The sequence below is a fragment of the Equus quagga genome, chromosome 16 (genome assembly GCF_021613505.1).
Source record: "Equus quagga isolate Etosha38 chromosome 16, UCLA_HA_Equagga_1.0, whole genome shotgun sequence".
Lineage (NCBI taxonomy): Eukaryota > Metazoa > Chordata > Mammalia > Perissodactyla > Equidae > Equus > Equus quagga.
This window is the reverse complement of record NC_060282.1, coordinates 57,559,757-57,586,759: the sequence shown is the minus strand read 5'-3', so window position 1 is coordinate 57,586,759 and position 27,003 is coordinate 57,559,757. Positions and strand designations below refer to the sequence as shown.

The 27,003-nt window shown below is 40.3% G+C and overlaps 1 protein-coding gene across 7 annotated transcripts in view; it reads right to left on the bottom strand.

Moving 5' to 3' along the window:
• The window catches only part of FAM110B (family with sequence similarity 110 member B), a 144,514-nt gene that overhangs the window by 35,818 nt on the left and 81,693 nt on the right, over positions 1–27,003 (bottom strand). Inside the window, exon 4 of one of the 7 annotated variants that reach the window (XM_046641588.1) lies at positions 13,582–13,653. The exons of the other annotated variants lie outside the window; for them this stretch is intronic. The gene's annotated coding sequence lies outside the window, so the exon portion shown is untranslated. The remainder of the gene's footprint in view (positions 1–13,581; positions 13,654–27,003) is intronic. 7 annotated transcript variants of the gene reach the window in all.

The window sequence follows — 27,003 nt, the reverse complement described above, 5'->3', positions numbered from 1 at the left end:
ACATCAATGGGAAGGCGAGATGTGAGTTACTTTAAAATACAGAATGCCAAAATAAAGGAAAAAGGGCTACGAGTGAGCATGAGCCTTTTAAAAAATGATAGAGAAGTCACTTCTACTCTCCTCTGACATTTATCTTCTTTCTTTGCTCACTAAGTTTTAGCCAAGACATGAATCCAAAGCAACTGTGGATACAGATACCTGTGAAATGCCATTAAAGATCCGTGCCCAGAAGACATTTACTAATGATGCACTCTCAGTCAGAGATTTGTTTCCTTCTTTTGCAGAAATCTTTAAGAGATCCCTTAAAACCATAAAGCCAGACGATATTTCCTACGGGAATATTCTTGGGAACACAGTACTGGAAACTGTTGCCAGGTTTAATGGGAAGCACTCATCTGGAAGGAGGCCCGATCAGGCCGGGGCTGTGGAACTACGAGGTGGGGCCATAAACCCTCGGGAAGCCCAGGGAGTTGGCCCCACGGCCCTCAGCACCACCCTGCACTGTGCAAAATGGAAATCACAGCCAGGTCGAGTGGGGGTCGTCACTAATGCTCCAAACGAGTGCTCAAGGTCCAGGTTCTGATACTCAGACTTTGGAAGCCTAGCTTCATACAAGGTGATACTCATGACTTTTCAAGAAAAATGAGTTACAACTTACTTGTAAAAATTACTAAGTAAGTTGTCTACGTGAAGATACTAATTTTAAACTTTAATATCATTATAATTTTAAACTGTACTAAAAACAACCGGAAACAGAATTATATTTTTTACCAATGGCCTTTTGCTTTTAGTGTGACTAATCCGAAGTACGGATATCCATGGGTGAATCTGTTTTCACTTATCTCAGTTAAACAAGACACAGAAAGTGCCCAGCACAAGGCTAGGCACCAACCTGGTGCTCAGTGAGTGGCGGAGAGAACACAGCATTATTCCCTCAACTACTGCCCACTGTCACGGAAGGAGGGGCTTGTGAACTCTTGGGGGACACAGAAAATAGGAGCTTATGTCCGTCCTTTCACTAATTCACTACATGTTTATTTAAGGATCCAAACAGTTTGCTTAAATAAGCATTTGTGATGGAATCTTTTAATAGCAGTTTATATACTTGAATGTGTTTATCGCCAATTCACGGCTATTACGTGACTACAGTTCACGTAAACACTGTCTGTAGACGTCGACTTCTTTAGATTTCTGGTGTGGAAAGCAGGAAGCAGGCTGTTAGTTATTAATTGTCTTGTCATTTTTCTTGTGTCCAGGACTCTCCCAACCCCTTCACAACTCCTGCTTCTAACCTACTGAGTTCAAAAACCAGATAATGAAATTTTAAAAATTCACATTAAATATAAGACAATAGGGCACTGAATGGACAGTTTAGAAGTGAAGCACGTATTTTTGTGCCATTATATTAAGAGAGCCATTTTCTGAGCATAGATTACCTTTTAAACTGACAGGCGGAGGAAGGTTGGCTCTGGTACAAAATGAATGTGTGTATTTAGAATTTGCTTTATGTTTGCAAAAAGAGATACAAAAGATGTAAATAAATAAATAAATACAAAACAAAGAATTTCTATAAAGATTAATTCATTCAAAAGTCTAATATTTCTCCTAACATGAAATTTATGAATTGCTCTAATCAAGTAATAATATCCAATCAAATCAGTTTTATAGAACTAGAAATAATGCTATCTTCAGAAAAGTGAAGTTCCAAAATAACATTTAGAAGGTTTTATGTTTGGCCTATTATAATTTGGAATCTATTTTCCTATCGCATCTCTTATAGCTATTTAAAGACTAAGCTTTTATTTGAGGAATAGTCACCATCAGTGTTTCCCCTTTGTGTTAGTCCTTAAAGTGTCTGGCACAAGTTTACAGCACTGCTCAAGTGACACATTCAAATGCCTAACATATTATTGACTTTTTTGTGGAAATTTCCTCAAGAACTGAAAAAAAACTGTGTCTGTTCTAACGTGGCTTTCTACTCCCTATCGGTCTGCATTGGAAAGAAAAAAGGAAGTGTAACACTTGGCTAATAACACAGCCCAAATTAAGGTTGGAAATAATTTATCCAGAATAAAAAGAATCCTTTGTCAGGGGCTCTGATTTATGGTAAAGAAAGAAATGATAAGAAAAACAATGCTAAATACTGTTACCTTTAGTTAAAACTGGATTTTCATTACACATAAATCAGTGTAACATTTCCCACTATGCTCACCTTCTGAGTCATTTTATGAGTCACTGATTCTCCAGAGAGTAATTTAAATTTTAATCGTCTTAACCAGTTCCTTTCCTTTTTCTCCTCTACAAATTAAAATGCATAATAATGTCATAAATAAATTTTGTAAATAAACACATTTCTTTCTCCTTTTTCTAATCACAGCATTTAGTAGCACTTTCTGGTTTGAGGCAAATAAGGCTATTTTCCTCCTCGAAACAAATGAGTATGATAATATAATCATCTGCCTCAACGAGGTTCTTGAACAAATAATTCTAAACAGTCCAAATATAAAAAATGGATTTTAAGTAGACAGTAAGTTTAATTCCTGCTAGCCCCAAATCACAGATTACTTCTTTTGGATGGAAGCTTCAGACCTGGCTGGTGTCCCATATCTCAATTTTTCAGGGAATTCTGTTCCCCATGCTGTTCAGTTGATAGTAATGGAAGAGAATAATCATCAGGGTAAACACAGAAGGCATGATGTTCTGAATTTTCTATTTGGCCCTGTCTCTGAGCCACTCACTACAACCTTTGAAGAAATAAACTGAATAGGTTACAGTAGACTGTTTCTCCGAGCCTGGCTCACTGTCATGATAAATCAGTTGCTCAGAAGGGCAGATTAATGACTCAAGGGCAGTCGGGTGTTAGGCAGTCTAAGGGTCAACAATCACGGCAGGCTGGATTGCACTGGCTCAAGAGGCCACTCTGGCAATCCCACAGCCTTCTGCTTCTCCGATGTCAGTCGGGATGCCTGCTGGCCCTCTGGATTCCCCACCCGTGTCCCGGGCACCTTGCCACTGTCCAGGATTGCTGACCTCGTTTTCCTGTCTGTCCTTCAACTGTGGCAGTGGAGCACACACTTAGGGAGGAGTGTGAGCCACTCTAGACAGCAGCAAGCCCTCTTCCCCAAAATGCCTTCCTATGCCCCCTGGCCAGTAACCAGAAAAGGTGCCTACATAGGAATAGTACTGGAGAAAATGAAATCACCATTTTTAGGAGCCCTTAACGAAACAGCTATTGTGCCTTTGCTCGAGACCAGTAAGGAAATTGAGCCCTGGGGTCTTTAAGAGTTCTATTTACATAGACTCTCATCATGGCCAAATTTCTCTAACAGAAAATTATTCTTGCACATATTATGCTAATTTTGTAAAACTGGATTTTAGTCTTTCTTGCTGATTCTGTTCTTACCCTGTAGCTCTTGGGAATTGATTCAAACTTTCATTCAGTCCCTCATGTGGTCTCCAATAAACTTTATTTATGGAACAAGGGCTGTGTGCCAAGCATGGGGCTGGATTTTTAGGGTGGAGATGGAAGTGATAAAGAAATAAGACAGAGAACTTTATAGTCAAGTGGGGAGGATAAAAATGAAGCAGGGAGACAATAATCATGCAATGTGTGATGTGCTATAAAGAGGACAAGTGTTTCAATTCAGATTCCACTATTTACTAGTGACATCTTGGGCAAGGTACTTGTCTCCTCACCTACTAGAGTCTGTAATAGGGTTATTGTTTGCTGAATTGAGATCATGCATGTCAAGTGCCTTGGCGCGTAACAGACAGCCAATAAACAGGAGGTATCATGGTGGTTAAGAATAAATTATTTCCAGAATCCAGGTGAAGAAGTAATGAAGTTCCTGGCAAGGGTGGGAAAGAATTCTTCAACATTTTGACTGCAGCTCACAAAATGACAAATTGGGAGAAGGGGCAGGCAGTCCTGGCAGAAGGAGCCATCTGGGCTAAGTCATGACCCACCAAAAGCCAAATGAGGGAGGATGGAATTCACAGCAGTAGGCAGAAAGTGAAGACAGCAGGAGCTGGAGCCTGAAGGGCTTTCTTGGAGCAGGCTGTGCTTATGATATGTCAGGAGCTCCTGGCTGCATTCGGGCAGCCAGACTGCAAGGTGCAGCCCCCCTGGAGCAGGGGACTCTGCTGGCCAGGAAGCCGGCAAGGAAGAGCAATAAATTCCAAGCCACCATTTTCCTGAATGTACCAGAAAGCCTCCTGTGGGATTCAAGCCAAAGGAGAGGCTTCATGTGATTTTTTAGATCAGGTCTGCAGTTAAGGCCTGTCCCGAAGTGGCCTCAGGGCTGCCTCCTGTGGTCCTGCAATGATTCTGAAGGTGTCACCCATGGCAGTGTTGGTTTAGGTTCATGTAGTCCCCATTTTCCTATTCCTGAAATTGTCCTTATTTATCAATGTGAGTAAAAGCATAGCCAGAATCTAAAAATTAGCACAGGATCTTCAAAATCACCATTTCTGATCCCTCTTTACCATCACTGGCATCTTCTTGTTGCTCCTTGTGGTAATCTTCACCTCAGGTTCAGGCAAAATTGTTTTGGAGTAAAAAATTTTATTTTTTCTTTATAAAGCTGATGAACATGATAAGATAAATTATAGGAAAAACTATAAAAATTCACGTATATAAAGAGGGCAGATCCCCAAAAGAACAAAATCAACTAGTCTCTTTGCTACATGACTAGTAAGGACGTTATTTTAGTAAAAAGTTGGAAATGGCAGAGCAGAAGTCAATCTTCCCACTCTGAGAATTACTCTGAGCTGTGTTTAAATCAGCTTCATTCCCTGGACACGATTAATCCAATCTTTAAAAGCACAAACATTCCCACACAGGCTTTTCGTTACTGTATGTGAGCAAGCATGTTGTCAGTGTGCGGCCTGGTGGGGAACAACACAATGACGTGGGCATGCTGGTGGCAATGGGGACATTCTCCAAAATGGTAATCACAGTTCCTTTCTCTTACACAGACCACAGCACAGGATCTGATGCATTAAAAATAACCCAGAAGCTCTTATTATTATTCATTAACATCTTTCAAAACCAACCAATTTGGAGGTTTTAAATTATAGGTACTTATTAGGAAGTTGAATGATATAAGACAGTTTTAAGTATTCTGGACATTTTAAAATCAAAACATTCTGCATGAATACTACAAAATAGACAACGATGCCCCACAGCTTGTTGACTTACACTAGCCAGCAAGATTACATTTCTCACCCCCAAGAGACCGCAGACATGAGCAGCAAATCTAGCAAACACTAAAGAACTGTCATGGAATATGCTATATATAAGGCAGCAGGTTTGGCTGTTTGCCTGTGGAGCATACTAGTGGGGCCTCCTTTTACAACGAAAACAAACAAACGACAACTTTTATAGTGCAAACATATTTCACTAAAAGTACCACAAAAACCTAAGCCTCTGAATATTTAATTTCTAGACTTTTTGAAAATCAAAAGTAATAAGTATTAGAAAGTCAGGTAAGTTCTAGAATCAATAAAGCATCTATTACCAGATGGATTGCCTTTAATAGGCTGGGAAAGTACCTGAAAATACTGACAATATTAAAGAGGATGTGTGAACTAATTTTTCAGTAATAGAAAATCCAAACGGCAACAGGATTCGCTTGACTATTTTTCACTACAGATGGTCCCTCGCTTTGCAAGATTATGACTGTAAAAAGAACCATATAAGCTGAAACCAAGCAATATGTATTTAATAATCAATGGCAACAATTACAATGGCTCTGTGACCTTTAAAAACTTACCGACAAAAGTTTAAAACTCTCATTATCAGTTATAAAGAGAAATGAACACTATAATTTAAATCACTCTAACTGACAACATAAACACATTGAGAATGTTTGATTTCTTTGTAAAAATTTACCAAGAGTAGTTTGAGCGACCCATGCTTGCCGTCCTCATCCCATCCTACAGCACACGTTATGGGGTGAGCATCTTTTCTATGCCTTAGTGAATCGCCTCACACCTGTCTAAGTTTGGATCAGCTGCCAACATTTAATCCTTTGTGCCTTCAATGGAGTGAATATGTCCAAGAAATCCTTTCATGTGAAGTTTTTGATAGCGTCACTTCCTCTGGGACATCTTCATCCTTTCTGTCACAACCACTTTCTTCATTCATGCTGATAAGTCCCCTTCACTCGGCTCCCGTGTGCACATCTACAGTCTCTCAAGTGATGGCAGTGTCAACATTCCCCGGAGCTATTTCTTCCATATATGTTTGATTTGAATTTCACTTCCAGCATCATCACTTTTCATTGCTCTGCTGCACTTCTACCTGGCTTGGCCAATTCCCTTTTTAAGTATCCATTTTTTATAAAACGTCACATGAGTTATCACTGCAAGACAAGGAGGGAACACAGCGACATGCTTTCCTGTCTGTGGGTGAATTGAATGATAGACGTGCAGTGACCATCACGGACAGACTTTGAAAGAAATGACGTGATTGGTCATCCATCACGATGAGCACCTGCTATTTATATAGTGACCTATGGACTGAAGCGCTAACTATCAAGTTGGTGCTTTACGCAATTACAGTTAATATACCACGCTAACTGAAATTCGAACTGTGGCCCGGGGCAACTGGTTTTATTTAACTAAAACATCTAACTGAAATTCATGCAGATTGGAGCCATGTAAAGCAAAGAGAAACAACTGGGCAGAATTCAAATCCACTGGTGATTTTTGTTCTAACTCCATGGGCTACAACAGATTATTTCATATTTGTTTACGCTCAGGAAACAACCAAACTCCCAAGCTTTGCATCAACATTCAGAGTTGAAAACGACATCTGAATATAGGAAAAATGAAACATTCTGAAAAATAACTCAACCATCCTTTACAATGCAAAAAAATTGGACCATCAAAACAATCTGTAAAACACTATACATTAAATGCTTTATATTCATCTTCTCATTTAATCCACATAACCCTGAGGAAATGTTAGCTTATAGACGTTAACTAGCTTGTCAAGATCACCCCACAGTGGCTGGTAGAGCTATGATAAAACTCAAGTGTTCTGGCTCCAGGACTTGTTCCAGAAGCTTAGGTAACATGGAGCCCAAAGCAATTTTAGGAAAATGGCAAGTCTCTGAAACTACTTACTGCCTTCCCCATACAAAAGAAAATGCCGCCCCAGAGCACCCAGTTCCATTGCTCGTTATCGCTCTCGGCCCGCATAGTTGATGGTTACCCATCGGAGGAAGCTATCATCTCCCAGGAAAGGAAAAGGAAAAGAAAGACTTCTTTTTCTGTAAAGAACTCCTGGTATAGAAGCCCACTGCCTGATAGACGTCAGTAACATGATGTGGCTGATGCAAGTTACTCAATTAAAATTCAACCTGTATTCCCAGGAGAAGATGGATGTTTGGTTTTCTCCATTAATAAGGTGTTTTTCTGTCCTTTAAGAAATCACTGAGCCATGTCATCTGAGAACCTTTTCAAAATATTATTCTATACGATGTAATTTTATATTGATTGTTTATATCTGTATGTAAAAACAGAATTTCAAGTATTTAAAGGATAGTGAAAAAGGCAATCAAATGATAAGTTTTTGAAAATACACAAATATAGCATAAAAATAAGAGTATCAGTAGAAAAAATGTGGGGAGTAATTACTTCAAAAGCAGTTGAATACTGTCTTACATCATAGAAAGCTGCAAACCAGTTATTTCATGTCGACATTTAACAATTACAATCACTTTTATATGTTACAAAGAATTCTACAGCCACTCCCTTTCAACCTAGTGTCCTGTACCCTGTAGTCTTCTCCCTCCCAGGTGCAAAGATGTGAATAAGAAAATAGTATATAAAAAGATAAACTTACATTTCATTTTATTCGTAGTTTCAATAGATGATTTTCTGCTCTGTCCTGGACCCAGCCTGCTCTCAAGTGTTCTATAATCTTTCTTAGACTTCCTTACAATTCGCTGCATGCACGTCAGGTTGTGAAGGCTTCACTGCAATTCTTGGAGAGGAACAGGTGGAATTACAGTGTCCCTTTTTAACCACACGATTCCACATTACACCTCCAAGAAACATCCTATCCAAGCAATGTGTTTCTTATGTTGACAGGTAATCCCTGAAAGACTAGTCTTCAGAAAAATCAAAGCACAAAATATAAGTATGCAGAGAAGCAAAGGTTAAGGAGCTGGACACAGGGTCAATATATCCCTGTCTTGGTCCTTCACTTGTTTATTTTGCAAATACAAACTGAGTAGGCCCAGTAATAAGCCCGGCATGAGGTGGTGAGGAGTGAGTGAGAGAACATGGTTCTAGTTTCTAATGAGCTGTGCTCTAGCTGGGCAAGGCAACCAGACAGTTACATCAGAGTGTGACACACAGTCTGTTAGAACTAGGAACACAGCACCAGGGGAACTTCAAGGAAAGGCCCTGAATGAACAGTGTGGGACTCGGGGAGGTGGAAGAGAAGAGGCTTTCTAGAAGTGGTGATGCCAGAGCTGGATTTCAAAGGACAAGAAGTCACTTGGGTCCTTATTCACATTCGCATACATTCTACGGAGTGCCAGATAAAGAAACAGGATGTGCTAGAAAAATAAAACTATTATGACTCACTTTTGTATCTTTACACTTCCTGGAAGGGGTCACAGTACTGAAAATGATGGGACCATGGGGTATTGCATGTGTGCAGTTTATCATGAAGGTTGACTGATGTCCAGGAAATGACATGGGTATTTGCTTATAGAAACACACATCACACTGTCTATACTGCATTAATTGAGTCAACTTTATAAATCTCTCTCTGTACAATCCTTACAAAGTTTAACACTTTTGAGAACTGAAACTTGCCATAAAACAAACACAATTTTTTTAAAATTCAGGTTTAAGACCCTTAGGTACATATTCATCCCTTTTTTGCCTTGTAGAGTTGCTTAATTCAATAGGTTTTTTAAAATAATAAGCACTGCACTATATAATATTGCACAGATAAAGACAATGACTGACTCTTCTAAAGCCCATGTCTGATCATATTACTCTCTTCTTGAACCTCTTCAATGGTTTTGAAGTTTCTAGCCTGAGTGACTGATCAATGTGAGGAGCAACAGCTGAGAGAAGGCAGTGGGCTAGTGTGGAGGACAGATGTGCAGGTCCCTCTGGGAAGGAGGGAAAGGCAGGAACTCAGGGAACTGGAGATGCCCCCACTGAACATATATGTGAAATGAGAATGAACGAAAGCAGAGGCTGCACGGGTGGTACCAACAAGAGATGGCAGCACAAAGGGAGAATGGCAGCTGATGGTGGAGCTGAGGAGGAAGCTCGAACAAGCCCAGCCCAGTGGCTGCAAGTCAGATATATTGTTATGATCCTGGTGGAAATCAACTTGTTTATGCAACAAATCTAATTAGCTTCATAGTAATACTTGCCCAAATAAATTCCTTTCCATAATTAGAAATCACATATCCTGGTTTAAAGTAGTTTCGTACATTTAAAAACTATTCTTAATTAGTTAATTTAGACATAATTTGAAGCAATATTGGACACGAGGAATATGTAATTTTATTGAAAATCAAATTATATCAACAATGGTAAACCTCTAACATTAACATCAAATCACACAATAAGAAGTTGGTACACCGTTCATTGATAACTTCCCAACTTTTCGCTGTAAAATAGAAGCAAAGTGACTTGTGGGAATACCCACTTGCTGCTCCGTCTCATCTTTTCCACGTTCTGTCAGTCAGAGCTCCTCCCTCTGTAACAGAGGCAGGCGACTCACCCTGAACTCTACTGAAGCAGTGGCTGAGCTACATGCAATCTGCGTCTCTCAACATGCTCACTCTGCTTTATCGTAAACACCTTCTTGAAAAGTGTTGGTGAATACGTTAGCATCGTTGAATGACAGGAAAGTAAGATGTGATGGTCCAGAAAATAACTAAAAGCAGGGATTAATACTGAAGACTTCCTTTCCTTTCAAGTTTTAGATGTAGGGCCTGAGCACCATTTAAATAGAATAAACACAGCTGGCAAATGCGATAGCTCCAGCTTACTGCTTTACTGTCTCCCATGGGGAACAAAGGAAGCACGTACCCTGGGACTCCAACCAAGACAGTCACTACTGCCTCACGGCTGGTGGGCACCGACCTGTAACTTTGAGGAAATGGTGCCAAGGGGCAGAAACAACGGTGAGCCAGTACATGCTGTTCGCCATTTAGAAACTGGCTGTCTTACTGGCTGGTGACTTAAATCCACCATGATTAAAGTACAAGGTAGCATAGTACCTCAAAAAATTAATTCCTGAAACAGCAAATACTAGATTTTGGAGGAAGTCAGATTATCTAGATTGGAAATAAATATAGCTCCAATAAATAATATACAGTGGTTTATTCTGACTAAAATTCATTACGGTCATTTTTTTTTGTATTAAAATGAAATTATCATTTGATAAAAAGGTTAAAAAGATGTTTAGAGATCTCGCTGGCATCCAGGAGTAACAATTGCTGGCACAATTTAGAAACAATTAATTTAGTCTTTAAATGAGGTTACGCTAGTATGATTAGGAATAAATGGGCCCTCCAAGTAGGAGAGCAATCAGAGCGCTGAGCGGAGCTGCCAAGGCATAAACGCTCAAGACTTCGCTTAGTAAATGCATCCGCACCAATTGTGTTTGATTTGTATTATGATCCTAACACAAGGTCTACTTGCTGTAAAATCACTGAATAGACTTAGGATATAAAACAAGTTTTATTGTAATGATATGTGTTGTAGGTCGAATTGTGTCCTCTAAAATTCATATGTTCATGTCCCAACCCCCAGTACCTCAGAATGTGACCTTATTTGGAAATAGGGTTGCTGCAGACGTAATTAGTTAAGATGAGGTCACATGGGAGTAGGGTGGGCCCCAATCTAATATGACTGGTGTCTTTATGAAAAGGGGGACTCTGGACACAGATACACACACACGTAGAACACCATGTGAAGATGAAGGCAGAGATCGGAGTTATGCTTCTATAGGCCAAGGAACGGGAAAGATTGCCAGCAAACCCCATAAGCTAGGGGAGAGGTATGGAACAAGGAATGAACCCTGGACACCTGAACCTAGACTTCTAGCCTCCAGAACTGTGAGGGAATAAAAGTCTGTTGTTTACACTGCTCAACCTGTGGTATTTCGTTAAGGCGGCCCTAGCAGACTAACACAATATGTGAAATGTATTCAACTGATAACAGAACCAAAATGTAACAACCTGCCTATTGCTCTCTTTGAAGGAGCCCGCCCACCTTCAGAATGTACCTTATGGGAATAACTACAAGTACCCAAAATTGAATTAATGACTGTTCAAAGTATACGAGGAAGCACCAGATTAAAATTTAAGAGGTGCTATGTCAGTATTTATAGTTTCTGAAGGTAAATGTGCCGGATTTTACACAGAACCTAGAGAAGAGAGTTTATATATAATCCCTGACTCTAAAAGATTTTCCTAGAATCTAAGTTCTAAGAGAAAAGAAAGAGACAAGGGCCAGGGATTAGGGCAAGGTAAAGTTTAGCCAGACACAACTGACAGAGCACTCCAGAGGCAGAAAGCATGGACATTCACAAACGTGACTAGACTAGAACAAAAGGGTAATACTTTTGAAAGCTTAGCAATCAGGCAGAAGGAGAGAGAATGAAGAGACTGAAAGAAATCAACAAAAACTTTTTAAATGAAAATGAAGCACATAAAACACACAGCCTTCATTCGGCCCACCTACATGTAATACCACATGCTACACAATAGAAAAGAAAACAGATATTAAGAAATACCATAGTAAGAAAATACATAAGAAATAGATGAGGTCTATTCTGAAAGGAAAGGACAATACAGTTCGAGATATGTGTGTGTATATATATATATATATATATGAGTATATGTGTGTGTGTATTACACAGTATTCATATCCACATACATTAAACACTTTAACAGCACATATATAAAATCACAATAAACGTCTGCAAATAAACGTGGTCGATGAGAGCACCAAATCCACCCTGAGGGACACGAGGGAGGGAGGACCAGAAGTGTACTGCATATTAAGCAAGAACCCAACAAACAGAATGAATAAACAAACTTACTTTGCTCAGTTTCAAAAATATATTTAAACACTGCAAATGAGTCAAATGTTTAATTTTTTAAACTTAACTATTCACTTTTAAAAACTACATTTAAATATTTAAGTACAATTCATTACTATAAAACTTTGAATATTTCGGAGCCTTCCTTTAGATGTTATTCCAAGTTTCAAACTAAGAAGTTGGTGGGAACAGAGACACTGTACACACGATCTCCTGACAACGGGAAAAGCACACAATTAATCGTCCTGTCTGTCCGGGGACAGTAGGCTTGACAAATATAGCATGTCTCCATAAGGAAGCAGAGATTTAAAAGAGAAAAATAGTACATAAATAGTAAAGTATGATTAAATAAAATTATGTTCTCCCAGATGAATCTAATGCCAAGCCCCAAATTACAATATGGAAAACGAAGGCTCAGTTAGCAGCAACAGATGTGAGTGCACCAGCAGTGGTCACTCTGCCTGTATGAAATACCAGTATAAATAATATCAAAGGTAACACTTCTCCAGATGAGAAGGGTCTATGTGTAATTTGAAATGAATGCTTTTCTTTCAACAATTACAACTATTTAAAAGCCAGATATTAATCTTAGATTTATTTTTTTAATATCAGAATAGAGCTAATGTTCCTGGAACCAGCCAGAAGGGTTTAGAAACTAGTAAGCGTGTTTCCATGGTAACAGACTCCTTTGCCATGGAGAGATCATTTCACACGTTCCCTATAACTCAGCAACCACGTGAGAAGAGGGATCTGCATGTTGGGTTTCCAGGGTCACTATCAATTATGATTTGGGGGAGGATTTTTATTTTTATGAGAATGCATATGGCATTAATGTTCACAAGTTACCTAAGCTTAAATTTTTTCTCTACTCTTTAGTGTGTGAACAACCATCAGGCATGTGTTCTGATGGAGGCATGGAGGTGAGAAAGCCATCCACAAATTTCGCTTTAATTCATGATGTGAGTCTCAGCACACCTGATTACAAAATTCTGATCCTGAGTCCTGAGAGAGAGGAGGGGCTGAGCCAAAAAGCTGGACATGGGCAACACCCTTCAAGTAGATGAAGCACAAGTGGTTACTGTCCAGCAGGGGCCTCATGAACACCAGCTGGACAACTGAGTTGTGAAAACGACCAAGTGATCATGAGAAGAATCAAGCAGAAAGCAAGGATGAGGGAGAGGCTTTTGTCCCACTGGAAACAAGTGCAGGAGATGCTCCATCATCTGAAACTGAGTGGCCACAAAACCCTGAACAAGGGCGCCTTCGCTGGGGGTTTTTTTTGAAAGGAAATGTTGTCATTCTGCTTTGCTTCAAATATAATTCTGGCTGGAGAGATGAGCACGAAAATGCCCTTCTCTCTTGTCTTACAGTGTTTACCTTCTGGAACAGCATTAACTTTTGGTCCACTACAGAGACTGTGTGGTCAACTAAAGGATACGATTTACTAGAAGGGCCCTTGCCTAGGAGGGTGAAGTCCGCCGACAAACCTGCAACGCATGGCCAACCCAAGCAGAAAGCAGTCCCATGGGGAGGGGACTCATGTGCTCCAGTTTCCGCATCTGTACCAAGGGAATGTTGTGAAGATTAAGTGAGAAAATCCAGGTAAATGCTTAAAAGGGGGCAAAAAGCATAGCAAGCATCAATAAATGTTAGCTGCTATAATTACTACTGTTAATAAGTATTGTTAATATTAAAAAATAGGCAGTTTCCTCTGCTAGACTTTGTGGGGAAAAACTCAAGTCAATCTGTATAAATGATGAGATGACAATCCTGAGATTCTCAAAGGAGCGTACAGATACCTTAGCCTTTATTTTGAATAAAACTAGTTATTTGAAGCTCTGCTACTGAATCTTGCTAATGTATGACATTTTTGGGGAGAAGGGCAGAAACCATACTTCTAAAGAATAAAATTTTCTGAAAGACTCCATAATGGCAAAAATATGTTTGTAAAGTAAGAATTAGTTTCAGTGGTATGTTACTTCTATGAAATGCTTTCTTCTAAAAGATGATCTCCTGATCCAAAAATAAACAAGGACAATGTGAAGTTTTAAAATGAGTAACTTTAACTTAGAAGTAAGTTATCATCAATGCATCCATATTATAGCTACTTCTTAAATTCTCTGTATCGTCATTGCATCATTAGACTGTTTACCGTTTTCCCCCTGCAAGTGTTTTTTGAAATTGTCAATAATTATTTTGGTACTAATCCATTTATCACATCCAACTGAATAAACTGCAAACTAAAATTATGGGTGCTAATCAGAAAAAAATGACCAGGGAAAGAAATGCACTTTGGGTAGTAGAAGGTAATGGCTTTGAGCTCAGATTCTATTATGTTTTTCCGCGGAAAGCAAGAACCATAAAACTAAGGCACCCACAAATAAGTCAAACCACAAAATTAAATTACTGTGAATCTCAGGCACCATATTTTAAGCACTACAACTGAGGAAGGCAGCAGTCAAATAAGCATTAAACATCTAAACAGATCCCCAATGCAAATGATAAGGTTGACAGAGATCTCTGATTTTCTCAGAACTGTAGAAATTACAGCTTAGCCATAGATGACCTTCAACTGACGAAATACTTTATCATCCTTGCACACTAAAGTTCACCAATTCATGTGGACGATGCACAAAGGCAGTAGTATTAGGACCACATAGTTGAAGAGAAATAAAACCACTCATCTGTGAAGGTTTTATTTTAGCTTCTCTCTGCCCTTTTTTGGACCATTTGATTGTCATCCTAAAACTTCAAAGCTTTATTGCAGAGTTCTCACCACTGCTGAAGGAATATTCATGGCACGAGGCTCTGCTCCTGTCAAAGGCAGTATTTACGTACATGAGAATATAAAACTGTTGTAACAAGCAAAAATGTCGCAGATTTACAAGGGATCAAATTTACAAGGCAGCAAGTTGATGTGCATGGGTTTCACCTTGTAAGCCCTCGGATCAAAAAGCTAGTATGGAAAGCAGAAAACTCTGTCCTTGATGGTTTTTGGACAAAATATCGCTTCCCCTTGGAAGGCGGTCATAACTCTCGTGCCCTCCTGCTCTCACTCAGAGGATGAGGCTGTACCAAGGATGAGGGCATCAGGCTGAAGGGGTACGGTGTTCTTGGAACTTCCACACAAAGTCTAGTGCACACAATCAACTGAGAATCATAACCCTTTCTAAAGTTTGGGAAATATAACTTGGTTTATTAAACTAAGTGCTCATATTCATAGAATCCCATAAAAAGAAGCATATACAATCCCTCCACTCAAATCTCTTTCAAAAATGAAGATAAGACAGACAACGTATTATGGAAAGAAAGACAAATATTTCTTTGAAGTCAGACAAACTATGAAAGACGGAGAATTCTGTCTGGAAATGTCATTTTATCGTAGGAGTTCTAAACTAGATATATGACTTGAAAACATCATTTGGGCCTTGATGCGACTAGGAATTCATCAAGTCAGTAAAATAATGAAAGCAGCTGTGGAGTGACTGGAAAGGTGTGGAAATTCCCTGTTTTATACAGACTCACTAAATATATGTATGCACATAGTAAAATGAGATTTTAACAGAAAAACTAAAAGTTGTGATTATCTTTTAAAATTAATTATGAAATCACTTATAATCCTAGCATACTATAAAAGGTGTAAAATACATAAAATCTTTTATATTCTGTGCAGTGCTTAAAATATATACAATAAAATGTATAGTTCCATTTAATTTCATTTAGGCAAACAGTTATTGGGCCCCTCCTATGAGCCAGGTGCTATTCTAACCATGAGGTATATAAAAATGACTGAAATCTATGCTCTGTCACTGAGGAGATCACAGATGGAGGGAAGAGACATCATTTGAATTGAAAGGGTCTGTTTCAGAGTGGAGATGAAGGTACATGAGAGGCTATGAAACTATCAGAGAGGGGTACATGGGGTTACATAACAGAGCCCAAGGGTTCAATGAAGCCATCCTGGAAGAAGTGAAGTCTGAGCAGACTCCTGAGGCCAAGTGCCAGGCACAGGAATAGAAAAAACCCAAGCCCAAAGGCATAGAGAGCCCGGTACTCACAGGGGCTGTGGGTCCTTTCACAGTCCTACAGGGAAAGTTCATGAGGGAGAAAGACAGAGCAGGAGAGGGAGACAGACCTTTACAGGGAATCTCTCATCCAAGTCAAGGGGCCTGAACTCGACCTTGTAAATGATGGGAGCCAGTGAAGGGTGGTGTGCAGTGAGCAACCTGGCTTTAAGTCGCTTGCACTCTCTGGAGTGTGCGGAGTGTATCGGAGTGGGTGAGGAAAGCTGCAAAACCCCAGACCAGGCAGGACTGGGGCTTGAACTAGGTACTTGGCACTGAACTAGGCATTAGGGAGCTCTGCATCTGGGGGAGTCTCTGGGCCTCACCCAAAAGATGTATTTTTGGAAAGCTGCAAATTAATTTTGTGAGGCAGATCATATTTTCCCATTGACAATTCTCTCATGTTTATATTAATTTCATTGACTTTTTTAATTGGCACAAGCCCCTAAAGGCTAGAGCTTAGAATATAATATGAACCTTGATGTTCAGGAGTCTTTATTTTTTAGCTCCAGAAGCTTTCCCTAGAGTAAAGGTTATGTGGAACTTCAGTATGTAAAATACACAGATGTGGTGGTTTTGGCTAACGCAGAGGCTGCAATCTCAATGCCCTGCTGGCCTTGAAGCCTCTGGTACTCCAGAGAACAGAGTTTGAAAGCCACTGGTGAAGTTTAATTCATTCATTCTACTGATGAGCAAATGAGGTGCTGCCCCCCGACAGAGGTCTCGATTTGGAGTTGTGATGTAGAAGGAGACAGACGAACTTGTATTCTGGCTTTTCCAGTTGTGAGCAATGAAACTTTGAGAAGTCACTTTTCTCCTACGCTTCTGTTGCCTCATCTAAAAGTTGAGATAAGAGTTCCCCCTCACTCCTCAAGGCTGTTGAAGTGAAAGTGCTTTATGAAATGTCTAAGTCTTTAAGGAGAAGGCAAATTGCTACTGCTGCATCAATAGCCTCAAATGAGAGAGCTGGGCGCAGAGTCCTGTGACCTGAGTCCCAGAAGTTAGGAGACCCATCTGAAGGCTCCCAGATGAGGATGAAGGTGATGGAGAGCACTGGTCTCTTTGGGGCCACTATCCAATAAACAAGCCTGAAGGGGAAGTCTTCGTTGGCATCTACAGCAAGTTCTTTTTTTCAGACAAACCTTCAGTAAATCTAACCTGTCAAAAGAATATGGTTTCTAAATAGGAAGAAAGCATTTACCTCCAAAGACTGAGAAACACCTGGCGCACAAAAACTATCACACTCGACACATTTTGGCAAGGTTTGTAAGAAGGATGGATCTGTAGCCAGAAAAACATGGGCTCAAATCTCGCCCCGTGATTACCTGCTTTGTTCCAACAACTACCTGTTGTGAGAATCAGGGGAGATGACGCATATAAAGGACTTGACACCATGACTGGCCCTGCAAAGCGCCCAATAAATGCCAAGAAAAACACCAGCTCCACATTGTTCTACGTGTGCAACATTATGTAAGTCACCACACTATGGAGCTATTACATTCCATTGTCTTCCCTGGGAAATATATTAGTATTGAAATGTACTCACAGAGCATCACCATCCATTACTGACTGGAAACCAAAAGACGCAGTTTGTAAAGTTATTTTACACATCACAGCAACAATGCACAAGTTTAAAAGAGAAGTAGCACTTTCTATGAAATATCCTAAAAAGCACATGGTAGTCCTACTTACGTACAAGGCTAAGTGCCAATAAAGTGGCTACTTAGTTTAAAACATAAGAAGACTTCAAATAGCACTTCAAAACCAGGTTTCAAAAGGCTTAAAAATAAGAGATCGATTGGAGGGAAATGTCTAATGATCATTGAGCTTGGAAACATAGTTGTATTTAAGATAATAAGATACATTGCAAACATGTATAATGTCAAGTATCATTAGCAAGGTATAATAAGAAACTCTAAAATGCTGCAAATTTGGCATAAAATGTCCTTAAGTGATCTCTTAATTTCCTGTTTCTTAATGGGAGACCTATAGTCACATATTCATATATTTTTCCTTAATCGTAAATTAGCATCTCTTAGTCAAATGCTTAGTGACCAAAGTATGTTAAGAGAGAGATGCTCTCAAACGCTCCAGATGAGGCAATTTACCTCGGCCTAGCACTCCTGGAGACTACCTGAGAAGGGCTGAAGATCCAGTTGTGAAAGCGATCACTGCACACAGCTGATAAACCCCAGTATAGTGGGCAAGGCCACATGTGCAAATGGGCAGCACACAAGGAATGCAGGGAGGAATCAACAGCTCCATGAAAGCAGAATGCAGCACACTGCATAACAGGGCCAAGTCCTGCGGAACGGTCAAAGCACAGAAAATATACGCCTGGTGGGGGAGAAAGTGAACATAGTCTTGAAATGCTTTGTAAATACATGTGCCAGGTGTATTTCAGGAAAATTCATTATACTCTCTAAAAACAACTAATGTGAAACTTTTCCGGGCCAGAGTTCAACAAATGCACAAATCTTTCTTGTTCATGACAAGCCAATGGTCAAAAGCTTAAATTAAATCTATAAGGGTATCAGTTTCCCAACATTTTTTGGTTGGCTAAGTGGAAGGGTATGACCAAAAATGGAAAGGGGGAGATTTTTTTCCTTAAAAACACAGCATGAAATGATGAACTACAAATAAAAGTAAGAGAGGAAAAGAAAACAAAGCCCTGCTTTTTCCTATTTTTGCTGTCTGCTGCCAGGTTTAGAGCAGAGCCTGAGAGAGAGGCAGAAACGGCGGTGGGCTGGGGTCAGGGAGGCAGGCCTCAATCGCGACTCTGACTGCCCGACCTGTGTGCCTCATATGATCAGGGATGACTACGCTGACGTACCTGTAAGACAGTGTCCTCGAGGGTGTCCTGGGAGAACAGAGGGTAGGAGCTACTCCTTGTGCTGTGCTTAGAATCTAATGCTACTTGGTGGCTATTTACCATAATTTGCCCAGTAATAACATTATAAAAACTCCACTGGCACCTGAGAGGAACCTCTGGAGAAGTAATCAACATTAACAGGTGAGGAGTGAGGTTTCACAAACCCCTCTTTACCTAGGAGATGGAGAGTGATAGGGTGTATGTGGTGCTAAGCTTTTAGTGAATATGTCATATTTCAAAAAATTGAGATTCAAGTCCACTGCTAACTGGATGGAAAGAAAGCATGAGAATCTTATAAAATCACTTAAAATTAGAAACTGACACTATTTATACGCCAACTGCCATTAAGTGATGCTTGAAAAGAGTTTGTCTCTTTTTTTTTGAGGAAGATTAGCCCTGAGCTAACATCTGCTGCCAATCCTCCTCTTTTTGCTGAGGAAGACTGACCCTGAGCTAACATCCGTTCCCATCTCCCTCTACTTTATATGTGGGATGCCTACCACAGCATGGCTTGCCAGGTGGTGCCATGTTCACACCTGGGATCCAAACTGGCGAACCCTGGGCCGCCAAAGCAGAACGTTTGAACTTAACCACTGCGCCAGCGGGCCGGCCCCCCAGATAGACGTTTTTCAATGGAAATGATGACCGGATTAACACAGAGACAGGACGTGAAGGTGAGTGTGAAGAGTGGGGGATGGTTGCGCTCACTCTCCATCCTTCATCAGCTCCGACGTGTGGTCCTTTGAGGTGGTACCTCCCCCAAACTGCAGAATCAAGGCAATTATTGAACTTGAGCCAATCACAAATAATTGAGTTTTTGAATGTTGAATTTGTGGAACACTCAATTAGAGCTAAAGAACAGAACTGTATCTAAACTTCATTTTGTAAATAAAACCGTATTTTAAATGCAGTTGAGGAGTCCAGATTTAAAGAGCCTTTTCATAAAACTAATTATGCCTTGATTATTCCCTACTTTGATTAGAGTTTAAGCTCAAGTTCTTAGAATTCCATACCATAATGTTCAACTACAAACAACTCAATTTTTCCTGTTCTTTTCTTCCTTTGTTTCTGACTTTGTTTTCTCCTTCCTTTCTCCACAAGCAGACTGTTTCTCACTCTTTTAGCAAAATGACACCACTGCCCCTGTTAACTCCCCGTGTCGCCATGTCTTATATCTGTAGATGCTGCTATCAGAGCTTATAAAAAGGCAGATGAAAAACTTACAGTGACTTTCCTTTACATGCACAAAAAGTCCTTCAGCCCTTTAAAGGTCCACAAACCATTCTTAATCCTTACGGTTTGCTACATTCTGTGCTGTATTCTAAAGATGAAAAGTTAAAACATAACTCTCACTCTCAAACTGCTTATAATCTACTAGAAAGAGGCAGAAGCAACTTATTGTAACATAAATCAGATTATGATAAGTGCCATTTACCTTCCCAGAGACTGAAAAAAGTATATGACTATGGACTCAGAGCCTTAAGGGACTATGAACCCACAGAATGTAAATTCTGAATAAATGGAGATTTCCAGATAAGAAAACCCTCACACAGGAGGGGAAATCTGAAACGGGCCTCACAAATGAGCGGGGTTTCGCTTGAGTTTCTGCTTGTGCTTCCTGCTGTCAGTCGGTCTGTTTTCCCTTCAGAGGCGATGCTGCTATGTTCCTCCTGATTATGTTTTCTATATGTCACTTTAGATATCACTCTATTATGGATATTTAAGAACTGACAACAGCTTTCCCTTCTGTGTTGCTGAATAAAATAATTTTTATGAAGAGCTTCCCAGGTTAGTAAATTACTTCGTTCCTACTCCTCGGAAAGTTAATCAGCTCACAGAACTGTGCTAAGGCTGCAAAACGACCTAAAATCTCCTCTAGGATTTCAACCCCAGCCCATGTTCTCACAGTGCACTATCTGGATGCCTGAGGTAGCTTGGAAGAGCACTGCTTGTTTATTCATCTTCTCAAACCATTGAAAGCCCATGCATTCACAGCGTTAAGGAAAAAAAAAAAATTTTTTTTACTTTTTATTAAGAGTATGATAGTTTACAACCTTGTGAAATTTCAGTTGTACATTATTGTCAGTCATGTTGTAGATGCACCACTTCACCCTTTGTGCCTACCTCCCAACCCCCTTCCCCTGGTAACCACTAATCTGTTCTCTTTGATCACATGTTTAACTTCCACCTATGAGTGGAGTCATACAGAGTTCATCTTTCTCTATCTGGCTTATTTCACTTAACATAATACCCTCAAGGTCCATCCATGTTGTTGTGAATGGGACGATTTCATTAAGGAAAATTTTTTTAATGAATTTATCATATAATTTGAGAATCATATAATGCTTAAAGAATAATTTCAAGACTACTTATAAAAGTACATAAATTGTGAAGAAACCTGTTCACTGAATGAATAGTAAAAATTCTGGGATTTTGCTTTAAAAAGCTTTCTTTAAAATAAAAAGTAACTTTGGATATGGGCTGAAAGGAACTTTTGGACTTCATGAGAAAGCAATTGAGAAGGAATTCCAGGCAAGAAAAAACACATAAACTCTGATGAGCCCGGTGTGTGAAGAACATGAGAAGAATAATGGTTACTGACTTTGGATAAATGTGGAGAGCCCAGTGGAGAGGCGGCTTTACCTGGCAGGCTCTGGAATTTAAATGTGATCTACAGGTAACTGGGGGGAAACAGGGTTTTGGAGCAGGGAAGTAATACAATGAAAAGAGTGTTTGTAAAAGAATTTTCTGGTTACTAAATGGACTGGTCTGAGAGCAGAGACTACAGGCAGGCTGACTAGCATAAGCTTAAGTCAGTAACGGAGTTTTTTGGTGATGAAGAGATGGCAACACCAATAAATGATGCATGATGCCGGAGGAAAAGTCAGCAAGGCTTGATGCCTGATTGGGCACGTGCAGTAAAGAACCGGGAGTCACTCAATGGGCTTCCTTCCCGAGGACTGACTGACTGTCATGGTGAATACTGCTTCTCTTTGACCAAGGATGATGCTGAGCTCTATTGTAAATGTCTCCTACAGAGAATTAGACCCATCAGACTCAAGTAAAGTCAAGAGATAAATATGTCAGGACGATGATGGACCAGTGCTATGCGAAGCTGTGAGAGTAGGTAAGTCCAAATACTACCCAAAGACCATGCACAGAGAAAGCAGCATCTCCTCCCCTGCTAAGTAGGAGGAGTTCTCAAAGAAGAAGAAATGAGGATTAAGAGTATGTTTCAGGTTTTCTGTTGCATCTCTGAACACAGATACACAAAAGAAAAGCAGAATGGAATATTTAACATACTTTTATCCTAGGTGTCTTAGTCTGTTCGGGCTGCTATGACAAAATCCCACAGATGGGTGGCTTATAAACCAACAAACATTTATTTCTCACAGTGCTGGAAGCAGTCGAAGATCAAGGCGCCAGCATGGCTGCATCCTGGTGAAGGGCCTCTTCTGGGCTGCAGACTACCAACTTCTCACTGTGTCCTCATACGGTGGAAGGAGCAAGGTATCCCTCTGGAGCCTGTTTTATAAGAGCACTAATCCCATCCACGAGGGCTCCACTCTCACGAATTAAGCACCTCCCAAAGGCCCCATCTCCTAATACCATCACATTGGGCATTAGGATTTCAACATACAAATTTGGGGGGATGGGACACAAACATTCAGACTACAGCACTAGGCTACTGAAGAGAGAGACCAGCGTGGAGAGGATACTCCAGTGCTCACTAATCACATGGTCCTGGGGAGCATGGTCTCTCTCTGAACTTCTCTGAGCAGTCAGAACACATGAACGCTTTCTCAATCCAAACCAATGATGGCAGCAGACACTTAACAGGTTGGAGAATACATAAAATGTGAAAATCCTGATATTCTAGTTTTTCTCCTGGCACAAATGCAATCACTCTGCACGTGTCCTCCTCTCTCTCTAACGTGTGTGCTCTTATGGTCTCTTTCTGTCATTCCTCAATGTTTGGTCTCTTCCGTTCTCTTATTAATTGAAGACTTCCATGGAATCATTCTAATATTCTAGCAGACATCCATGTTTTCCTGTAACTTTTCCACTCCACCTTTCCCATTGCCCAATTTCCCTCAACCAACTTTCCTGTTCCATTTATGACTCCATCATTGTAAAGAAATCAAATGGTGTGAAAGGTCTGGTAAGGGGTTTAATAGAAGAGCCTGGGGTAAACTTGGAGTTTAGACCCAGCGTCTGTCTTACCACATGGTTGCCTTTTGGAATGAAGTTTAACCTCTTTGGTTCTTATATCCTCATCTACACAAAGAAGATTCTAATACTTTCTCTGCAGGGCAAGTGAAAACTGAAGAGCGATATGATGTCTGTGAAATTAGTAGAAGAAATCGCAACTAAATTAGAGTTGGGAAGACCTGTAGGGGGAGCTCTCACACTCTAGCATAAGTTGCCAATTACTGCCAACAGGAAGAGAGGTATGCTTGCATCTCCAACAGGAAGGTGTTTTCCACTTTACCATCTAGCAGAGGAAGGAAGATTTCTCCCCCTGGCCTGGCAACAGCCCAGCCAATGAGAGACTGTAGCAACCTAGCCAATGAGAAGCCTCTACACTTTGGCCTCCCAGTTTCCTCCAATTGAGTTTTCATTTATTACAGCCTCTCCCAACTCCCCTTTTTCTCTGTAAAAGCAAGCGCCCCTCCTTTGTTCTCTGGATTTGCCGATGGTCCGCCATAGTGTGCATATCCTGAATTGCAATTCTTTTACTTGTTCCCAAATAAACTTGTTCTGTGGGTAAAACTCTGGCCAATTTACTTTTTTGAGTTCAGCACACTTCCAGCACAGTGCTCCTAGAGCAGGCCTTCCACAGATGATGGAGTTAACTTTTCTGCTGCTCTTTGTACAAAGCAATGACCACACTGACAATGAACTGACATTGTGACAGCCTAATGAACAACCACCACCAAAAACTTTCCACAGTAACACAAAATTTGTCTTTCACTTGATTAAAAAAATAGCATTTTAAATATACGAAGTAACTTAATTGGTAATTTAATAATTTAAAGTATGGCCTCTTGAACTTCGTATTAAATATATGTTAAATCTTCAAAAACAGAATTATATTTTCTAAGTATAGGAGTATTTTAGAGAGATGAGTATCTCTATATCTATCCTTCCAGAAGGCTGTACGATTTTTGTGGATAAAGAGAATAAAACAACTAAAAACCAAGCTACTTTTTCCAGACGAGGCCTCCTCTTCTTCCTCTTCTTTTTTCAAAAACCAGCAAGCAAGGTCAAAAGCCTGGCTGGGTTAGACCGCCCAGTGGGTCTCATTACTGTAGCTGGCTCCTGAGGGAGACCTTGCTCAAAGTCAGCTGAGACGGCTTCAGAGGAGCCACACCTGACGGTATTGTGGAACCTGAGCTCTGAGTCATTTGCTTGGCAAAGAGCTGATCTCGGAAAAGGCAAAAGTCAGAGATGCTGGCGTGAAAGGTGGATGAGTCATGGACAAGGAACAAATCACTCGCTATGGAGGACCAGCTTTAGGAAACACAAAAATGGAAAAAAAAAGGCGTTTGGGGAAAACTAGCATATATTTTTTGGTCAGGACTATTTAACACACAAAAAAATGTGCAAAGTTTGGTTTTACTCCCAACAATTTCTCAAGTATCTAACACTCACAATATAAAAAACAAAACTCCATCCCAGAGAAGTTTTCTAAAAGGAAACTTTCCAGGAGAAACTATCAATTACTTAAGTTTGATTAAGATAACACGAAATCAGAAACAAAAGGACCTTGTAAATTATTTCCTGCAATTGCAGTCACATGAGTAACTCACAGAAACTGGCGTTTGTATATTCCTTTAAAGATGGCTTACATATATACTACACAGGAGTGTAGTATACTTTTTCAACCCTGAGTTGAAAAAACTCAGAGGTTTGACGAAAAGAACATTACAAGGTCTTTTTATATTATGCCTTTATCTTCTCTTTTAGTTTCCTTAAACAGGGAACCACTTAAAAAAAAAAAAAGACCCACCTTGTACTCTGAAAATAATCTTGAATGCACGAGGAGTAATGAAAAATGTTAATGACAATAATAATATGTATTGTTATATGTCTTCACAAGGTCATTTATCTGAAATTTAAGAACTTAGAAAAAAACAAAGTTTTAATGAACTTTAAATACAATAATCGCCTGGAACAGTTGAAAATATTTGGGTAATAAGACAAAAACTCGGCTTTTCACAACATTCTTTAGAGCACTTTAAAAAAAATATTTCTATCTTATTTATGGGAAAACTGATAGAAAAACAACAGAAAGTGACCTGCACACAATGACCTGACACGATTTAAGAATTAGATATAGGGACCAAGATTTAGTGTCTACAACCCACTGACATTATGCTAATGAGTCGCATGGTTGAAATCTTGCTAATCTTTCTGATGCAGGACCTAGCCAAATAATAATATTGACAAAGCTCAAAATGGTTATGCCTGTGAAGGTACTGACTGTCTTCTCTAAATAGTTCGTCTTGAGGGGAAAGGAGGGGCCCCCACTTCTCACACACCTATGCTGTGCTAGGCACTTCCCAGAGCTGTCATGTAACCTTCCCCAAACTCCTATTGGCTTGCTGTTATTCTTATTGGTATACAGGAAGCAGAGGCTCAGAGAAGTCAACTCCATTTGCAGGGTTAGTAAGCAGTGGAGCTGAAGTTAGAACCACGTCTACTCAACCCCAGTTCCTTCCTGGCCACTAGGGCGGCAAATTCAACTGCTGTCAGGAGCCAGCTTGGTGAGCATTAACCTCACACGGCTGTGTACCAGAGAGGAGGGCTGCTAGGAATCAGAAGGGGGACCAACAGGCCCTGGTTTACTGGTGAATTTTCCTGCTTTTAGCACTATACGTCCCACGTCCCAGGAACCCCCTCACTTGAGGGCAGACAGGGATGGGCTCCCCAGAATGACGCAGAGTAGAGAACACAGCCCGTTAGAAGGCATTCCCCATTAAATTCACCTGTGCTCAGCTGCAATTCTACAAGCTCGGCTCTGTAAGGCCTGGGGATGGGAGAGGCTGAGTTCCTTCTAGCCAACCAGAGCCCAAGCTTTCATATCAGAACATCTTATATCTGGGATAAGAAAATAAAGTAATATGGTGATAAAAGCGATAAATTTCAGGGTGGATCACTGAGGGGTGTTGTTGGCTTTTCCTTTAATTCCTCTCTTTCCACAGATTGAAGAATTCCACCTGGCACAGGTTGATTCTTACTTGTCAGCCTAAGTTAGAGTCTGAGGTTCCTGGAAAGCAATAACCTCTTAACCTCTACCTAACAATGTCCTGCATAATGCAATAATAATTATATGCAACTATAAAATGCATGGCATACTATATAGGCAATGCCACACGACATATGGATGCTGAAAAGGAGGCTCACGAAGGCTGTCAATCAAATCAAAGCATGTGATCACTTGGAATATGGGCACCAAGGTTAAGCCTGTATGTTCTCATGAGGGCTGCTCTTTACCACTCCTCAGGTTACTGCTGGAGACTGGAGAGCTGTCTCCCATTTTCCTAAACATTCCCAACCTCTTCATTTGGTGATATTGAACTCCCAGCCCCTCTGTAAAAGGGAGGAACCATCTGGACCTTGACAACTGTTCATCTACTTGCTCAGCTCCTTCGTGGGAAGATGGATCTGGCTATAGGATGTTTCCACGCTTTCCATCAGCTTGTGGAAACTAGAAAGGAATCCGGGAATGGTGTGGACGTGGGGCCAAGTACCCAGTAGTGTCTTCCATGGAGTGTGCACATTCCCAAGTCCGCTGGCTGTCCTCCAACACCTGCCCTACCCTCTCAGTTTGTCTCCCAGTTGGCGTTAGCTTCTGCCCTCTTGACACAGCCTCCCTTGGGAGGCCATACTGCAAAAATCTCTCCCAGGGCACTTGCTGCCAGTCCCACACTATCTGGCCTGTCAGAAAACACCATCTCATTCCCCAA